This window comes from Bubalus kerabau, chromosome 18 (assembly GCF_029407905.1).
Source record: "Bubalus kerabau isolate K-KA32 ecotype Philippines breed swamp buffalo chromosome 18, PCC_UOA_SB_1v2, whole genome shotgun sequence".
NCBI lineage: Eukaryota > Metazoa > Chordata > Mammalia > Artiodactyla > Bovidae > Bubalus > Bubalus kerabau.
In genome coordinates, this window is record NC_073641.1 from 71615964 (window position 1) to 71635653 (window position 19690).

Sequence of the window (19690 nt, forward strand, 5' to 3'; positions counted from 1 at the left end):
ACGCTGCCTGGACAAGCAACATGAGGGCAGGAGGAGAAGGGGGCAGCAGAGGACTGGATGGTTGGAGGGCATCATCGACTCAATGGACATAAATTCAAGCAAACTCCGCGAGACAGTGGAGGACAGAGGAGCCTGGTGTGCTGTAGTCCACGTGGTTACAGAGTCAGACATGACTTAGCAACAGAACAACAACGAACAAACCACAGCAATCATGCTCACCACATTTCGGGAAAACAAGGGTGAATTTGATCTAATGGATCCCTGTAAATACACACCAGAAGAAAATTACTTCCTCAAATTTCAGAGGAACCGCCAAGAAGCTTGGAGTGTGAGGCGGTGTGCAGTGTGAGACCTCCCCTGATGTGGGATGGTTGAGGGGTGGTTCTCCCCTGGAAGGGGAAAAGCTCATGGGATTAGAAGGCAGTGAGACGTCTTCTCTGCCATGTCAGGCACAACACTGCTTTTGATAAGAACGGAAGAAACATAAACTAGTTTATACAATCAAGGATATTTCTCAGTGCTCATGAGCAAGGAGTGCTGGGACACAAGGGCTTCAGGAATGGCTAGGCCCAGGAACTCCAGCTGTGAGCCAAGAGGCCCCGTCTCTTTCTCACTGTCTCCCAGCTCTGTCTTCTTCTGTGGGCTCCATCCTCAGGGAAGACCTCCCACCTCTTAGAAAGCATTGTCCCTGACCTCTCTCAGCTTGTATTTCCATCCTCTGCAGTGATTCCAAGAATGTTTGGATCAGCCTGGGCCAGGTCATGTGCGTCCCTGAACCAGTCATCCTGGGCAGGGAAATAAAAATGGCCAGGTGGGGTCATGGGGGGTCAGGTCCACTAGGCAGAACGTGGCGGCAGGCAGCAGGGGTAGCAGTCCTGGCGAGCTGATGAATGGGCCTCCCGAGACCCAGGCCCTAATTCCCAGAGCCTGTGGGTATGCGGCCTCCCACGAGGTAAGTTACGGACCTTGAGGTGGGAGGTTACTGTAGATTATCTGGGTGGGTTCGGTGTCATCTTAGGGCTCCCAGAAGAGGGAGGTGGGGTGTCAGAGAGAGAAAGAACAGACGGGAGGGCAGAAGCAGGGGGCACCAAGAGAGAAGATACCAAAGTGCTGGCTTTGAGGATGGGGGAGGGGCTGCAGGTTAAGGGGTGTGGGTACCCCTAGAACCTGGGCAGAGCTGAGAATGAATTCTGCCCTCAGAGCCTCCAGAAGGAGCCAGCCCTGCCAATAAGTTGACTTTACTCACTGAATGATTTGAGAATTCTGATCTCTGAACTGTACGATAACAAATGTGTGTTCTAAGCCACGGGTCAGTGGTCACTTGTCACAGGAGCCTAGGAAACTAACAGGTGATTGCATTAATGAGCATACCAGGTAACAGGCTTGGAGAACTCACTCCATGCCGAATATACTTGTGTAGACCGGGTGATCCCACGACTCCTTGGTGATCCCACGGGGCAGGGCTCCACTTCACAAGTGAGGAAACAGGTGCAGAGAAAAGGGGTGACATGCTTGGGCCACACCCTAGTGTCCAGAGGCCCCAGGAGGCTGGAGGGGGTGCTCACCACATCTGTCTGTCTTAGCAGAGCAGGTGGCAGGGAGGTGGCCCCACAGATCAGAGGGGACTTGCCCGTCCTCTACAGAATAGGCTGGGCCAAGGCCCCTGTTCCCTGCTGGTCACTCTGAGCCACATGGGTCAGGGATAGAGGCCGCAGGAGCCAGGCACACACCTCTGGAGGGACTGGAAGCAAGGCTTCACCTCTCAGTTCACAGGCTCACCTCATCTCTCTGGCATCGTGTTCAGATCCGGGCCCCAAAAGCTCAGTGTGCAAAGAGCCCTCTAATTCTGCTATATATGTAGAACCTTAACATTCACTTTCCAAGAGAACCATAAAGCCATACAGTACTCCCTTTGAAAACCTCAGTATCTCGCCAATCAGCGTATGTCCCCCAGATAAAAGCACGCCACGTATGGGTGCTGGCGCTTGCTCGAGAGTAAGTCTCTTAGGAAAATCCAAACTTTCTTTTCTTGAATCAGTGTTGTCTAGAAATGTCCTAGAAGAGCTTTTTGCTTGTTTTAGTCAATCTTGATTTCGCCCAAATTAGAATTTCACCAAATCCTCTCCCTGGCTGGGAGAGGTGAGGAAGTAAAGGGAAGCCCAGTGCATCCAGCCTTAATCATTCCATTTTCTTTTTTGCCTTGAAGGCATCTCGGTGCCCCAGCTGGAGGCCACACCCCACCCTCTGAAGTCCTGGCAGTCCGTCTCCTTCAGGGAGTTGTCATTGTTTTGAGTGCCCAGTCACTGAAGGCGCGTCATGTCAACACCTGGAGTCCATGTGCTGGGCCTTGCGCCCTCTTCAAGCAGAGTCCGTGCTTCTTAGAGCGCATCTCCCCATCAGCACCTCCCATGTTGATGGACTCGGAAAGCGCTGGTTGCCCAGCATGGGAACAGAAAGAAAATGGTGATGCTGGTGAGCTGAAGTTCACACCACAGCTGGAAGGAGCACCCTTCCAGCACTGATGTCGTCTTCGTGGTGCAAGGGGGAAATGCCTTGGAGGGGACCTGCCCAAGGTCGCAGGAGAGCTCTGGGTCTGGAGATGCCTGGCTGCATGCATCCCCCAGCACAGAGCACCTCGAGGCCCCCCGGGGGACTCCTGACATGCTGAAGATAATTTTCCAAACTGAGGACGGGGCCAAGAGAAGTTTCCGTTGCTGCGGAAAGAGCGAGTAGGTATTCTGATCTCAGCGTGGACACTGAGCCAAAGCCCCATCAGCTATTGGTCAACGAACAGGAGGGCCTCTTCATGAGTGCTCACTGGCCACGTGAGCAGACACGTGGACACGAATGGTGCCCTGGTTGGCACGTGGTGCAGGCCATGGAGCCTCGGGGGCCACGTGTGAGCCAGCGGCTCCACCCTGAGCTCAGGGGCACAGCACACCCTCACCTCCGGTGCTAAGAACCAGTTCCCCACGCCCATAGCTGCCCGCCGCCCAGAGTCCATGCAGTCCTTCTGAGGGCTGTGTTTTTACTCTCTAACAAATGCTCCAGTTTACCGGAAATCATAACTCAAGCCCATGAGGACGTTGGCCCATTCCTCATGAGGAAAATTAATGGCCAATAGGCCCAGTGACGAGGCTTGTGCAACACTTGAGGGGTGATTTTACGGGAAGTGCAGCTGAGCTCTGCGTCTGCAGCGCTGGAAGGGAATTTATTTACAAATCCTGCCATAAATGCTCTTTAAAATAATGTCAAGTGGCCTAAGTGCTCATTTGGAATGAATTTACTCCAACCAGAAAACTGCCAGTGGGCTGAAACCACACACACACACACGCACACCAAACATACACACACACATACACAAATATATATAAGCTTGGGGCCACACACACAACACACAGAAATATATATAAGCTTGGGCACACACACAGACATATATACATATGTATACACACACTTGGGGACACACATACATATATATATGTATATGTATATATGTTTGGGGACACACACATACACATATATATACAAGCTTGGGCGCACACACGCACATATATATAAACTTGGGGACACACACACATATATATACACAAGCTTGGGGACACACACATGCACACACACATACATATAAACTTGGTGACATATATACATACACACACATATATATATATTTATATAAGTTTGAGAATGCACACACACGTACACATATATATATAAGCTTGAGGACACACCCATATATATACATATATAAACTTGGGGACATACACACATATATATATACACTCTTAGGGACACATAGGCACATGCATATATATATACATATATATATATATAAGTTTGAGAACACACACACACATATATATATAAGTTTGAGAATATGCACACACACACAGATATATATATATGTTTGAGAACACACGCACACATGTACATATATGTTTCAGAACACGCATGCACACACGTGTATATATAAGTTTGAGAATGCACACACACACACACGTATATATATAAAGTTTGAGAACACACGCACACACACACGTATATATATAAAGTTTGAGCACACACACACACACGTATGTATCAACTTGGAGAAAGAGACCCTCACAGCCTAGTAGTGACAGGATTTGCTGTTGTGTGTGTCTTTTTCAAAAAGCACAAAAAATAAGATTCTAACCACAAGGCCCATGAGAAAGCTGCCTTCTGTTCTCTGGGGAAAATAACTCTGGGGAAGGACTGGCCATCCCTAGAGCCTCCGTGTGACGGGCTGGGCTGGGGTCGTAGGCCAGGACCTGCCAGTCCAGGCAAGCGGGTGGGATGCGGGAAGAGGTCCTCCCCATTCTCCTGGGGGTGGGGGGCAGCACCTCCCCATTCTGTTTTCCTCACAGATTTGCAGTGAGTGGGTGCGAGCCCAGAGGCTGGCCTGAGACCCAGGCGCCCTCAGGGTGCGGTCCCCGAGGAGCTGGAGAGCATGGGCTCTCTTTTCCTGGACGCTCCCTGCGTGCCGTGAAGTGATGCATTGTTGCAGCCTGGCAGACTTGTTAGCCATTTTCCTTCCCCGAATTAAAAAATTGAATTATACACTCAGCCTCGTTACGGGCCCTGTAAAGTTTATTAAAGTTTATCGACCGTGTGTACACACGTCAGGATTTAGCTTCTGCGGCCGCTCTCAAGCTGGAACAGTGAATTAAGAGGCCGCGGCTCGGGCGGACTCCAGCCGAGCTACAGGTAGCAGAAGTCTCCTTCAATTAGACATAATCATCACTCACAGTCAATAATTGTGCTAAAGGCTGCTTTCAAATCTGTGAGGGATTCGCATTCAATGTACTGATTCAGCTTGTCTGAGCCAAATTCACTGTGTACTGAAACCAAAGCAATTTAGTTCTTGCCTACGGCCCTTCTGGCAGTTCATCTAGCGCTCGTGCTGTAAGGACTGCGAGATACAATTTAATCTGAGCCATCTGTGCAGAGGCGGCCCCTCTCCAGGACGGAGGGAGACGTGGGAACGGCTAAGCTCTGGTTTTATGGGAAGAACCAGGCCTTATCTCGCCCCTGAAAAATAAAGCATTTAAGATAGAGTAAAAAGCCAAATCAAAAAAATATATATATTTTTTTTCCTTGGGTTTATGAAATGCACACAGCAGCTCCTAACAGCTTCCCCGCTCTGACCGGCAGAAGCACTTGAGCTGTGATCCGGGGATGAGCCATTTAAGGATATTACGCTTATCACTGGCTGCAGCTGACGGAGGAGATCTTTATTAAATATGAAAGGGAAGTGTTTCATTCTTTGTGAGTCTGAGGAAATATTGAAATGCCTCTATGCACGTCTCTTGCCTTGTGGTCCTGGAAAATGGTTAGACCGCTTATCATCCATCTCGGGCCTCTGCCGGAGGGTCGCGCCCTGGCTGGCCTGTGAGTGGCGAGGCTGGCCTCTGTGCGTCTCACAGCAACGTCCGTGCTGCCTTGAGGCTCTCCTGATGGTCGTTGCAACGATCAGCCAGTCGGCTCCTGGGCGGCGTGAGTCAAGGTGCTGTTGCTCCAAGCAGGCCCTGTTGTTACGACTCATAAACTCGTGAAGACCGCTTTGTTTTCCAAGCAGAATGCGATCAGAGAAATACTTAAAATGACATGCACACAGAAGCAGAGTCGGTAGGGCTTGGGAACCTGGGCGACCAGGTTTACAAAGGGACTTTGGTCGGATCACGGAAATTCAAGTAGATCCTTGTAGAACTGCGTGGTCTGTGGGACACAGCAAACCACATGAGGACGAGCCAGGGTCCGTCAGATACGGCCTGGTGAGGTGGTCTGCAGCAGGAGGAGCTCTGGGCAGCATGGGGATGCCGGAGAGGACAGAGGCTAGGTGGGCACAGCCCAGAGTCAGGAAGACGTGGCCACTTTCTGGTTCATGGGATCCAGGCAGGTCCTGGTGGACAAAGTTTGTTTGCCATTTCAGGCCTGAACTCCCCATTTCACTCAGGGAGGCTTCAACATAGACAAGGACGAACCCTGAGACAAGTCCCCCTGTGCGTGTGGCGGGAAGGATCCCCTGTGCTGAGAACCGGGATGGGGTCCTGGCCTGGGCGGTGCAGACCCCTGAAGGGCCTGGGCAGAGTGGGGCACTCGGTATGAAGGACGTGGGGAGGGTCCAGCCCTGCCGGTGTCTCCTCTGCTATCATCGGGAGCAGACAGCGTGGGGCTGCCGTGTGCCAGCTGACGCTCCAGAGACAGCCTGCCTCCTCTCACGGTCGTCCTGACAGCCTGGAAAGGGGGCCCAGTCATAGGCCGGGAAACTGAGGCCGGGACAGGCCAGGGGTGTCTTCCAGGTGGTCAGGGGAGCTTGAAGTCACTGCAGTGGGGACAGGAGCACCCGGCTTCCAGGGACCCCAAAGCCTCTCACCAGTGCTCAGGTGAAAATGCCAAGAAAGGGGGACAGAGGCCCTCGGCCTTGCGGCTGGCGTTCCACCCCTGGTACAGTCACGTCCAGGGTTCAGATGTGGGAGTACTTCCATCCCGGTTAATAAACACCCACCACTCAGCACACAACACACATACACACCTAAACATTCAGGCACACAAGCATATCACACACATGCACACATATACGGGCACACACACACATAAACACACACATAAACATACAGGCATATGTACACACATGCATATAACACACATATACACATTCAGGTCAGATCAGATCAGTCAGATCAGTTGCTCAGTCTTGTCTGACTCTTTGCAACCCCATGAACCGCAGCACGCCAGGCCTCCCTGTCCATCACCAACTCCCAGAGATCACCCAGACTCACGTCCATCGAGTCAGTGATGCCATCCAGCCATCTCATCCTCTGTCATACCCTTCTCCTCCTGCCCCCAATCCCTCCCAGCATCAGAGTCTTTTCCAATGAGTCAACTCTTCGCATGAGGTGGCCAAAGTACTGGAGTTTCAGCTTTAGCATCATTCCTTCCAAAGAAATCCCAGGGCTGATCTCCTTCAGAATGGACTGGTTGGATCTCCTTACAGTCCAAGGGACTCTCAAGAGTCTTCTCCAACACCACAGTTCAAAAGCATCAATTCTTTGGCGCTCAGCTTTCTTCACAGTCCAACTCTCACATCCATACATGACCACTGGAAAAACCATAGCCTTGACTAGACGGACCTTTGTTGGCAAAGTAATGTCTCTGCTTTTGAATATGCTATCTAGATTGGTCATAACTTTCCTTCCATGGAGTAAGCGTCTTTTAATTTCATGGCTGCAGTCACCATCTGCAGTGATTTTGGAGCCCAAAGAAATAAAGTCTGACACTGTTTCCACTGTTTCCCCATCTATTTCCCATGAAGTGATGGGACCGGATGCCATGATCTTTGTTTTCTGAATGTTGAGCTTTAAGCCAACTTTTTCACTCTCCTCTTTCACTTTCATCAAGACATTCAGGTACACACAAGCATATAACACACATGCACACATATGCATGCACACATACACTCATTTAAACACACAAACATTAACATACACATAAACATATAGGCATACATATACACATGCACACACACATGCATATCACACACATATACACATTCAGGTACACATATATCACACACACAGACACACTCATGTAAACACACATACATAAACATATAGACATACATACTCACATGCATACACACATGCATATCATACATATATACACATTCAGGTACACAGGCATATCACACACATACATATACATGCACACATACACATATGTAAACACATGTATTAACATACAGACATGCATATCATGCACACACACAAATATTCAGGCACACAAGCATATCACACACATACACATACATAAACATGCAGGCATACACACACATGCATACACACACGCACATCACGCACACGTATACACATTCAGGTACACACACATATCACACACATGCATACATACACATGCACACATACACATATGTAAACGCACATACATAAACCTGCCACTGTGCATGCTGGGCCATTCCTCTCCCTGAAGCTCCGGGCAGGGTGAGGACCAGAAGTGCAAACTGATGAACCCAAAAGGTCCCAGAAAACCTGATTTACACCCAGCAAATCTCTGCCTGTCACATGCATACGGGCCTAGTAGTTTTTATTGCAGGGCTCATTTTGGTCTTCAGCTGCTCATTTTAGAGCCGGTGACCGTGGCTGCAAGGCGGTGTGTGGTAAGGATCAACTTCATTATTAACTTCATTTTTCTTAATATGGGTTTTATGAATCTGGCAATAACATGCAATTTCAGACAATTTCCCAGGCAGTTAATGAGCAGCTGGGGAACTCCATTCTCTAAAGACAAGTGAGCAGCCCTGGACACTTGATCCAATCCAAGAATTTATACATTCCACACAAGATGCGGGCAATGTATTTCACAATCCTGTTCTCTTCCTATTTTCTGCATTTTTGATATCTGAAATTGCATTTGCTTAAAACCAGGACGGAAGCAGGTTTCTAGAAAAGCCTGAAAACATGTTATTATGTGTACTACTCATGACCATCCCTTCAAAACCTGTGACTGAGATATCAAGTTTCTCTAAAAATATTAGAGAGAAATGGAGGATCAAAAATGAGGGTTCAGGATGGGGAACACATGTGTACCTGTGGCAGATTCATTTTGATATTTGGCAAATCTAATACAGTTATGTTAAGTTTAAAAATAAAATTAAAAAAAAAATGCATGCATGTGTCTGCGCATGCTTATGTGGATCCACACACATTCCCATCATCTTTAAACGCCTGGCTTAGATTTGAGATCTGAAGGTTGAGGTAGACGTGTGTTTAGAACACAGAGCAGCCAGTTCACGGCACACTTCAGGATGCCAAATTGAGGGTGACGGGGAAGGCCACCTGTGAATGGCTATTTTAAAGAAGAGAAACAAAACCGTGGGAGCGTCATGGTGATGTTGTCCACAAATTCCTGGAATGATTTCACTCTTACAAAGACGCTCGTGATGGAACAAAATGTGAGAACAGTCAGAACACCGTGTATCATAATTCAGGTCTTGTGAACTTTGGTAAGCAGACTGTGTTCCTTATCAGGTGCTCAGCGTTATCTCCGGGTGGTACCTGCCTTCAAGCCCTGGCTTATGTCTCCCGTTGGCCAGAGAGCAAGACAGGTGATGTTCCTCAAAACATAGGAGTCTGTCCTGCAGTGGAACTTCCTGCTCAGGAATAAAAATACAGAGGGCATCCACGTCCCCCCAAAAGAAAAGATTTCCAGTCATCCAATATCCAGTTCCTGGGAGCTTGGGGTCCAGGTAACATACATAATACATGTGGATTAATTTAGGGAATAAATAAATGGATTCATTCATGCATGGGTGGATGGATTTTTTTAATGCTATTAAGCCATTCACGATTCTCTTCTGCTTCAAAAAATGTGAGGGGTGGCTTTAGAGCACACACTGCGTATGTGTATTTGTGTGGGTGATGGTTTCCATCACTGCAGGGTTAAGTCACGCATGAGTCTGGGGGCCATCGGGATGTTAAAAGACTTTGAGTGTTTCTTAGTTATTTGGGGCTCCTGCTCAGCAGGTGTTTCTTTCATTAAAATAATCCATGTCGCGTGAGCTCTATTTTTATGATCAATTTCTTGATTAATGGTTTGCTTCACTTTTTATATGGGAGCCCTCCTGTGGCGAAAAATGTCCCTGTAAGGTGGCAGGCTCAGGGCCACACACCGGAGCCAGCTTGCTGCTGCAGCTGAGGACGCTGAAACGCCTTCCTCTGATAAATTCTTCGAGCCGTTTTTTTGTCGCCGTCTCTGCCAGCATCACTACATAGTTAACATTTGTCTAAAACGTCTGCTTACGGCTGGGTGCTGACCCTCTAGACGCATTTTAAGCACAGGGATGCGGAGGCCATGCCCTGTGTTCCAGAGAACGTGTCATGGGAGTGATTTTCGCTGCTCTGTTTAGCTTCCCAGGAAGGGAACATTTACTTCATTTTTATAGGAATAAAAGAATGACACCATCCACTGAATAGATCTAAGCTTTAGGGTCAAGATTATTTGCTTAACTAGGAATGTGCACTAGAATAAAATTCACTGGATGAGGGCATTTTCAAATCTGAGCTGTATTCGCTGCGCCCGTATTTGCCTTATTTTGAAAGCACCATTGTTTGACCATGAACATTGCATACATATGTAAAATATTCTCTTTTTTTCTTTTTGACTTCAGGACAGTTGTCTTATTGAAAATAATTGGGTCGAGAGTAAAATATCACTGCTGCTTGTTTTTTTAATGAAAGATGCACACTTTTATCTCTCACTCAGTTTTATGGCTGTTAAATTGTTTTGTGAATAAATGACCATCGTGTGCCGGCAAGAATATCATCTGGAGTGAGACTGCTAATTGTGAGGTTAAGTTTCTTCTTTCCAAAATACATAGCATCTCTGGTCTGGCTTTCAAAAAATGCTTTTGACAAAAAGGGTTTGAACCGGTTAATGGAAAAAGGAAATGAAAAGATAATGAGAAGTCAACGTTTCCAAACCTCGTGGAGGAGGAGGCTAAAAGCCAAGCTCACCAACATATGTTGAGAAAAATGTTTTAATTAAGAAAATGCATATGAATATTTTATTTAAATGTTCTAATTGCAACAAAACATTGGAAACAGCATCCATGTGAATCATTGGTTAAGGATGGTGGCCTCCGTGTAATGTATGAAGTGGTTAAGTGTAGCTTTTTCGATCCAGAAAAGAGAAAGAATGGCTGGAGGAATATCGAGGAAGAAAGAGAGAAAGGTGAGCCCTCATGGCCCGGGTGGTGAGCTGGCCGCCGGAGGCCTGGGGGATCAGGAACGTCCATGTCCATCGGTGTGGAGTCTGGTCCTCCGGTGGCAGCAGCAGCCGTGTCTCTGCAGGGCTCATTTCCATGATGCCCGACATGAGCACCAACAGCATCACGCAGCCCTGAGAGCCGGGAGCACTGACCTTCAGGTTAACTCTAATTGGGGCCTTCTCTAATTAGGGAAAGTATCAGCTGACTCTAATATGCAGCAAGATCATTTTCATTAGGTCAGCAGCTAACTAATTGATGTTTGTGTCGCATAAGATTTTAGATTACAATACACTCAGTTTAGCAAAATAAACCAGGCTGACCTGGGAAACCAAGATTGCATCATTTGGGGCGTTGCTCCACAAACTATTAAGGCTTATCTGCAGGGCTTTCGTGGTTTGAGAACCAGCTCTACAGTGAGAGCGGGGGTTTTGTAGATTCAACCTCTCACCTCTGCCTTTAGGTAATCCTGGAGGTGGAACCCGACCTGAGGTCTCCTACAAGCCCATCCAATGCAAAATGTGGGTTTTCTGGAAAGTTCTCAGGGATGAAAAGTCAATTAAGCTTGTGTTTTGTTGTGTTTCTTCAGCACATTTTTTCTCATGGCAGGTAGCTATGTAATCACTATTTAAAACCTGAAATCATCATATAAAAATTATTAACCATGTTTTCTCAGTTTAGATCAGATTTCCAGCTTGTCATTTACCAAGTCTGGATATAAGCTGAGTCTGTTTTACTGATATTTGATGTGGAAAACTGCTGAGTCTGTGAAAAAGGGTAGAAGGGGACTTAGATTAGGTCTACTTGAGCTCCTTCTGCTCAGAAGAGAGCAATTGTGTGGGCAGGGGAGCTGTAGGTGGGCATGGGAACTAGGGCCATGTACTGATTTGGATGTAGCAACCACATCAGTTCAGTTCAGTGGCTCAGTCGTGTCCGACTCTTTGCGACCCCATGAATCGCAGCACACCAGGCCTCCCTGTCCATCACCAACTCCCGGAGTTCACCCAGACTCACATCCATCGAGTCAGTGATGCCATCCAGCCATCTCATCCTCTGTCGTCCCCTTCTCCTCCTGCCCCCAATCCCTCCCAGCATCAGAGTCTTTTCCAATGAGTCAACTCTTCGCATGAGGTGGCCAAAGTACTGGAGTTTCAGCTTTAGCATCATTCCTTCCAAAGAAATCCCAGGGCTGATCTCCTTCAGAATGGACTGGTTGGATCTCCTTACAGTCCAAGGGACTCTCAAGAGTCTTCTCCAACACCACAGTTCAAAAGCATCAATTCTTCGGTGCTCAGCCTTCTTCACAGTCCAACTCTCACATCCATACATGACCACAGGAAAAACCATAGCCTTGACTAGACAGACCTTTGTTGCAACCACATACAGCTTCAAAAATAAAATAACTGATATGTGGTTGCATACTGTGAGAAGGCAGCTTGACCTGGGGGTCATCACCCGCTGTTGGATTTCTCACTCTGATTATCCATTGGTGGTTCATTGCTACCCCCAATCACTTGGAAATATTTTATATTTTGTCTTAACAAGTTGCTCATTCAATAGATATCTACTGGGTTGTTGTTGTTCAGTCACTAAATCATGTCTGACTCTGCGACCCCATGGACTGCAGCACACCAGGCTTCCCTGTCCATCACCAACTCCCAGAGCTTGCTCAAACTCATGTCCATCGAGTTGGTAATTTCATCCAACCATCTCATCCTCTGTCACCCTCTTCTCCTCCTACCTTCAGTCTTTCCTAGCATCAGAGTCTTTTCCAATTATTCAAGAAATAACTACTGTTAGGCACCAGGGGTTCTAGGATAGAATGTGTTTTGTGGGATTTATCACCTCTTGGAAAAACAAATGGCAAGTATGAAGTGATGAGCTCTGGCTGGTAGAGGGTCTCACGAGAAAGCCTGTTCAGTGTATACTATATTGGCCTGTGCTTCTGACCACACAGCAAACGTGTGGGCAGTATGGAGCCTGGCCACAGTGACCAGCCTTGCTCATGGTGCTTGGTGCTCCAGCCGGTGACCTCAGGGCTTGGGCACAGCTCAGAATGAGGCGCCAGAGGCGGGACACGGGTTTGCTGGCTTTGTGCATGATGGGGCTCACGCTCCCCCAGGCACCCTGTGCCCAGCCATCTCCATGCTCATGGTTCTGCCTAAGTGGCGTTTTCACTGAGAATGCAGAGAGAGAGGGAGAGGGCAGCTGGAGCACCGCTTGAGCCCAGGAGAGGCAGCAAAGCCCCACCTGCACCTTCACCACACTCGCCTCTGGTGTAGTTGCTGGGTGGACATTAGACCGCAGCCCTGCGGCCAGAGTCACCCCACCCCCGGAGGCTCGCCTATGCCATCCACACCCCTGTCACAGTTGTTTAGTCAAAGGCTATCTACTGGGCTGTTGCTGTTCACTCGCTAAATCATGCCCGACTCTGCCACCCCACAGACTGCAGCACAAAAGGCTTCCCTGTCCTTCACTATCTCCCAGAGCGCACTCAAACTCATGTCCATCGAGTGCTTGAGAGCCAGACACCAAAACGACCCAGAGCCTCCTGTGATAATGCGGCTCTGACAGGCAAGATGCTGTTGAGGCCAGGGTTGGGGCCGGCTCTCAAGGAACCCGCCCAGGTCCAGGGTTGACTCCCTCTTGGGGAGGGTCTCGCAGGGTCAAGGCCTGGAGGCTGGGGCTCCAGAGGCGGGGCCAGCTGTTGAGGGCAGCTCCCAGCGTGGCCACATGCTCTACCTCACAGCTCTGCTAACCCTCAGTGGGTATAGACAGCTTGTCTTCATAGAGGGGGAACTCACAGAGCTCCAGAGCTCACAGGCTTCACACAACAAAGAAGGAATCCTCAGGTGCCTCAGCTGGCTCGGACAGGTCCTCCAAATCACTCAGTTATCAGATTTTAATTATATTTTTACAAAAGGAAAACAAAGGGTTGTCTTAGGGCTGGCAGATCTGCTTAGGAGCGAAGTGACTGTTCCGCCCAGGTGGACGCAAAGCGGGCCTGCCCACTCATGCCCAGTTGTCCTTTGTGGAGGAGAAAAGGGCCGAGGAGAGGGGAGGTGTGGCTGGGGGCAGAGAGACACAGGCCACAGGAGCTGGGATCTCCAAGCCACATCTCAAAAGTGGATTTTCAGGCTGTGGGCGTGTGGGGAGAGGGAGGAGGGCCTTGTGGAGGGAGATCAGTAGAGATGGAGAGAGGAAGGGAAAGAGAGACTGGGGGATGGGGGGGAGGGGATGTCTGAGCCACGAGCACGGGGGTTCCAGACATTTCTCTGGACATCACAACTGGTCAGGGGAAAGATGACTTTGGGGCCGTCTGGCGACTCAGGTGTGTTGATCTGGGTTCAGATGGCCCATTCCCAGCTGGAAGCAGCCTCACAGAGAAGATGCTCTCCTTATGACAGGTGTCGCTGCATTTCCACCTGGAAGGCACCGGATGGCAGGTGTGGGGAGCTGGGGTCCTGGGCCACAGAGCCCAGCTACTCCCAGACGAGGCACCCCCACTCTGGGTCCCGGAAGCAGCTGGAGGTGCAAACCTGCTCGCTGGCTGCCTGTCGCTGCTTGCCCCTCATCAGTGGAAACACCAGTAAATCCGTGCTAAGGTGCAGGACACAGAGGCGTTCCTTGTTCCCAGGCTGGCTAACAGCACTCGCATTGTCTCCAAGCGTGGGCCTGGGTGCGCAGGCCGCCGGCGCGTTACCCATCACCCAAGTGCTCAGCAGGTGACTCAGCGAAGCCACAAGGCCTCCCAGCAGCCCCGATGTGTGATGATCTGCCCTGGGCACACCCCCTTGTTAAGATCCAACACCTTTATTCCAGGTGATAATTGCTACATGTGCTCACAAAATGATTTACTGTTGATGGGACAGGCTCTGGGCATGCTTGCCAGACGACCTCAAAGGTCGTAGGTGTGCACACAGCGACGATGACAGACGGGCCTCCACACCCGGGCCGGCCAGCCGTCATCCCCCGGAGGAGAGGAGGGCGCTCCGCATCCCTGTCCCATGAGCACAGGGTGCAGAGTGTCCTCAGACATGCACGAGGGTGCCAGGCAGTCATCAGGGGATGACTGACAAAGACCCAGCTCTGATTTCAAAGAGCAGGGCAGACACCCACGCTTTGGCATGCTTGGCATGGCTGAGTCTGTGGGGCAGGAAATTCCACATTGCTCCCTCTGAAGGACTACCTCTCCTTTTGAACTTGTTGTTCAGACAAATGGAGCCCCACCTGTCGCCTTGCAAAAGGAACGTGCCTCTTGCCTTCAGTGGCTGGCCCCCTGCCCCACGCACAGAGCTGGGATCCACTGACCAGACCTGGGCAGGCGGGTCAGAGGCACGTGCACACGTCACAGGCCGTGAGAATACACAGGCTGTATTCCTAAGTGAGCGGGGGCAGAGCCCCCCAGAGGAAGCCAGCGCCCCTGGAAGAACACCCCAGCGTCTTTCCTTCCAAAAGACCTTCAGCCTAGCATGAGTGGCTGAGTGAAACAGAAGCTGAACACGAGCCGATGACACCTGCCATGTTTACCTAATGGTATTTCTAAAGACACTCTGCTCCAGTCACTCTGAAAATGACTGCCTGAGTCTTTCCTGCCCACCCTTCAGGGGATTCAAGACAGGCGGAGATGTCTATACCGGGAGAGGTCGTGGTAGAGACTGGAATTTTGTATTTGGAAGTCAGTGTATACGCTTCCTCGCAGCCCACTGGTCTCTGTGTGAGGAGATGTCCCACCTCTTTTCTGAGGTTCACCAGTGACCAAAGGCCAGAACCAGGAAGTGGGGACTCAGGGTTCCTCCCCCCTCAATGTTGCTTTTCTTTCAACATGGTAGGTGGAGGTGAACTCTCTTATGACCCACATGGAAATTATTGGTTTGTATAAGGATAAATCCACTTACATCCAAAAAATAAGTAGGAATCTGAAACAATGCTTTCTGTATCAAGTAAGGATGAAGTGCCTGAGTTATCCTTAGTTCCCAGGACTTTAAACACAAAAATTGTGTATAAATTCGAACCCAAAACAATAAAGTAAATGGCAACGGGGTCATACTTATCAGTAATTACCTTAAACGTAAATGGGTTGAATGCCCCAACCAAAAGACAAAGACTGGCTGAATGGATACAAAAACAAGACCCCTGCATATGTTGTCTACAAGAGACCCACCTCAAAACAGGGGACACATACAGACTGAAAGTGAAGGGCTGGAAAAAGATTTTCCATGCGAATAGGGACCAAAAGAAAGCAGGAGTAGCAATACTCATATCAGATAAAATAGACTTTAAAACAAAGACTGTGAAAAGAGACAAAGATGGTCACTACATAATGATCAAAGGATCAATCCAAGAAGAAGATACAACAATTATAAATATATATGCACCCAACACGGGAGCACCGCAGTATGTAAGACAAATGCTAACAAGTATGAAAGAAGAAATTAACAATAACACAATAATAGTGGGAGACTTTAATACCCCACTCACACCTATGGATAGATCAACTAAACAGAAAATTAACAAGGAAACACAAACTTTAAACGATACAATAGACCAGTTAGACCTAATTGATATCTATAGGACATTTCATCCCAAAACAATGAATTTCACCTTCTTCTCAAGCGCACATGGAACCTTCTCCAGGATAGATCACATCCTGGGCCATAAAGCTAGCCTTGGTAAATTCAAAAAAATAGAAATCATTCCAAGCATCTTTTCTGACTACAATGCAGTAAGATTAGATCTCAATTACAGGAGAAAAACTATTAAAAATTCCAACATATGGAGGCTGAACAACACGCTGCTGAATAACCAACAAATCACAGAAGAAATCAAAAAAGAAATCAAAATTTGCATAGAAACGAATGAAAATGAAAACACAACAACCCAAAACTTGTGGGACACGGTAAAAGCAGTCCTAAGGGGAAAGTTCATAGCAATACAGGCACACCTCAAGAAACAAGAAAAAAGTCAAATAAATAACCTAACTCTACACCTAAAGCAACTAGAAAAGGAAGAAATGAAGAACCCCAGGGTTAGTAGAAGGAAAGAAATCTTAAAAATTAGAGCAGAAATAAATGCAAAAGAAACAAAAGAGACCATAGCAAAAATCAACAAAACCAAAAGCTGGTTCTTTGAAAGGATAAATAAAATTGACAAACCATTAGCCAGACTCATCAAGAAACAAAGGGAGAAAAATCAAATCAATAAAATTAGAAATGAAAATGGAGAGATCACAACAGACAACACAGAAATACAAAGGATCATAAGAGACTACTATCAACAATTATATGCCAATAAAATGGACAACGAGGAAGAAATGGACAAATTCTTAGAAAAGTACAACTTTCCAAAACTCGACCAGGAAGAAATAGAAAATCTTAACAGACCCATCACAAGCACAGAAATTGAAACTGTAATAAAAAATCTTCCGGCAAACAAAAGCCCAGGTCCAGACGGCTTCACAGCTGAATTCTACCAAAAATTTAGAGAAGAGCTAACACCTATCCTGCTCAAACTCTTCCAGAAAATTGCAGAGGATGGTAAACTTCCAAACTCATTCTATGAGGCCACCATCACCCTAATACCAAAACCTGACAAAGATCCCACAAAAAAAGAAAACTACAGGCCAATATCACTGATGAACATAGATGCAAAAATCCTTAACAAAATTCTAGCAATCAGAATCCAACAACACATTAAAAAGATCATACACCATGACCAAGTGGGCTTTATCCCAGGGATGCAAGGATTCTTCAATATCCGCAAATCAATCAATGTAATACACCACATCAACAAATTGAAAAATAAAAACCATATGATTATCTCAATAGATGCAGAGAAAGCCTTTGACAAAATTCAACATCCATTTATGATCAAAACTCTCCAGAAAGCAGGAATAGAAGGAACATACCTCAACATAATAAAAGCTATATATGACAAACCCACAGCAAACATTATCCTCAATGGTGAAAAATTGAAAGCATTTCCTCTAAAGTCAGGAACAAGACAAGGGTGCCCACTTTCACCATTACTATTCAACATAGTTTTGGAAGTTTTGGCCACAGCAATCAGAACAGAAAAAGAAATAAAAGGAATCCAAATTGGAAAAGAAGAAGTAAAGCTCTCACTGTTTGCAGATGACATGATCCTCTACATAGAAAACCCTAAAGACTCCACCAGAAAATTACTAGAACTAATCAATGACTATAGTAAAGTTGCAGGATATAAAATCAACACACAGAAATCCCTTGCATTCCTATACACTAATAATGAGAAAACAGAAAGAGAAATTAAGGAAACAATTCCATTCACCATTGCAACGGAAAGAATAAAATACTTAGGAATATATCTACCTAAAGAATCTAAAGACCTATATATAGAAAACTATAAAACACTGGTGAAAGAAATCAAAGAGGACACTAACAGATGGAGAAATATACCATGTTCATGGATTGGAAGAATCAATGTAGTGAAAATGAGTATACTACCCAAAGCAATCTATAGATTCAATGCAATCCCTATCAAGCTACCAACAGCATTCTTCACAGAGCTAGAACAAATAATTTCACAATTTGTATGGAAAAACAAAAAACCTCGAATAGCCAAAGCGATCTTGAGAAAGAAGAATGGAACTGGAGGAATCAACCTACCTGACTTCAGGCTCTACTACAAAGCCACAGTTATCAAGACAGTATGGTACTGGCACAAAGACAGAAATATAGATCAATGGAACAAAATAGAAAGCCCAGAGATAAATCCACGCACATATGGACACCTTATCTTCGACAAAGGAGGCAAGAATATACAATGGATTAAAGACAATCTCTTTAACAAGTGGTGCTGGGAACTCTGGTCAACCACTTGTAAAAGAATGAAACTAGAACACTTTCTAACACCATACACAAAAATAAACTCAAAATGGATTAAAGATCTAAACGTAAGACCAGAAACTATAAAACTCCTAGAGGAGAACATAGGCAAAACACTCTCTGACATACATCACAGCAGGATCCTCTATGACCCACCTCCCAGAATATTGGAAATAAAAGCAAAAATAAACAAATGGGACCTAATTAACCTTAAAAGCTTCTGCACATCAAAGGAAACTATTAGCAAGGTGAAAAGACAGCCTTCAGAATGGGAGAAGATAATAGCAAATGAAGCAACTGACAAACAACTAATCTCGAGGATATACAAGCAACTCCTACAGCTCAACTCCAGAAAAATAAATGACCCAATCAAAAAATGGGCCAAAGAACTAAATAGACATTTCTCCAAAGAAGACATACAGATGGCTAACAAACACATGAAAAGATGCTCAACATCACTCATTATCAGAGAAATGCAAATCAAAACCACTATGAGGTACCATTTCACACCAGTCAGAATGGCTGTGATCCAAAAGTCTACAAGTAATAAATGCTGGAGAGGGTGTGGAGAAAAGGGAACCCTCTTACACTGTTGGTGGGAATGCAAACTAGTACAGCCACTATGGAGAACAGTGTGGAGATTCCTTAAAAAACTGGAAATAGACCTGCCTTATGAGCCAGCAATCCCACTGCTGGGCATACACACTGAGAAAACCAGAAGGGAAAGAGACACGAGTACCCCAATGTTCATCGCAGCACTGTTTATAATAGCCAGGACATGGAAGCAACCTAGATGTCCATCAGCAGATGAATGGATAAGAAAGCTGTGGTACATATACACAATGGAGTATTACTCAGCCATTAAAAAGAATACATTTGAATCAGTTCTAATGAGGTGGATGAAACTGGAGCCTATTATACAGAGTGAAGTAAGCCAGAAAGAAAAACACCAATACAGTATACCAGCGCATATATATGGAATTTAGAAAGATGGTAACAATAACCCTGTGTACGAGACAGCAAAAGA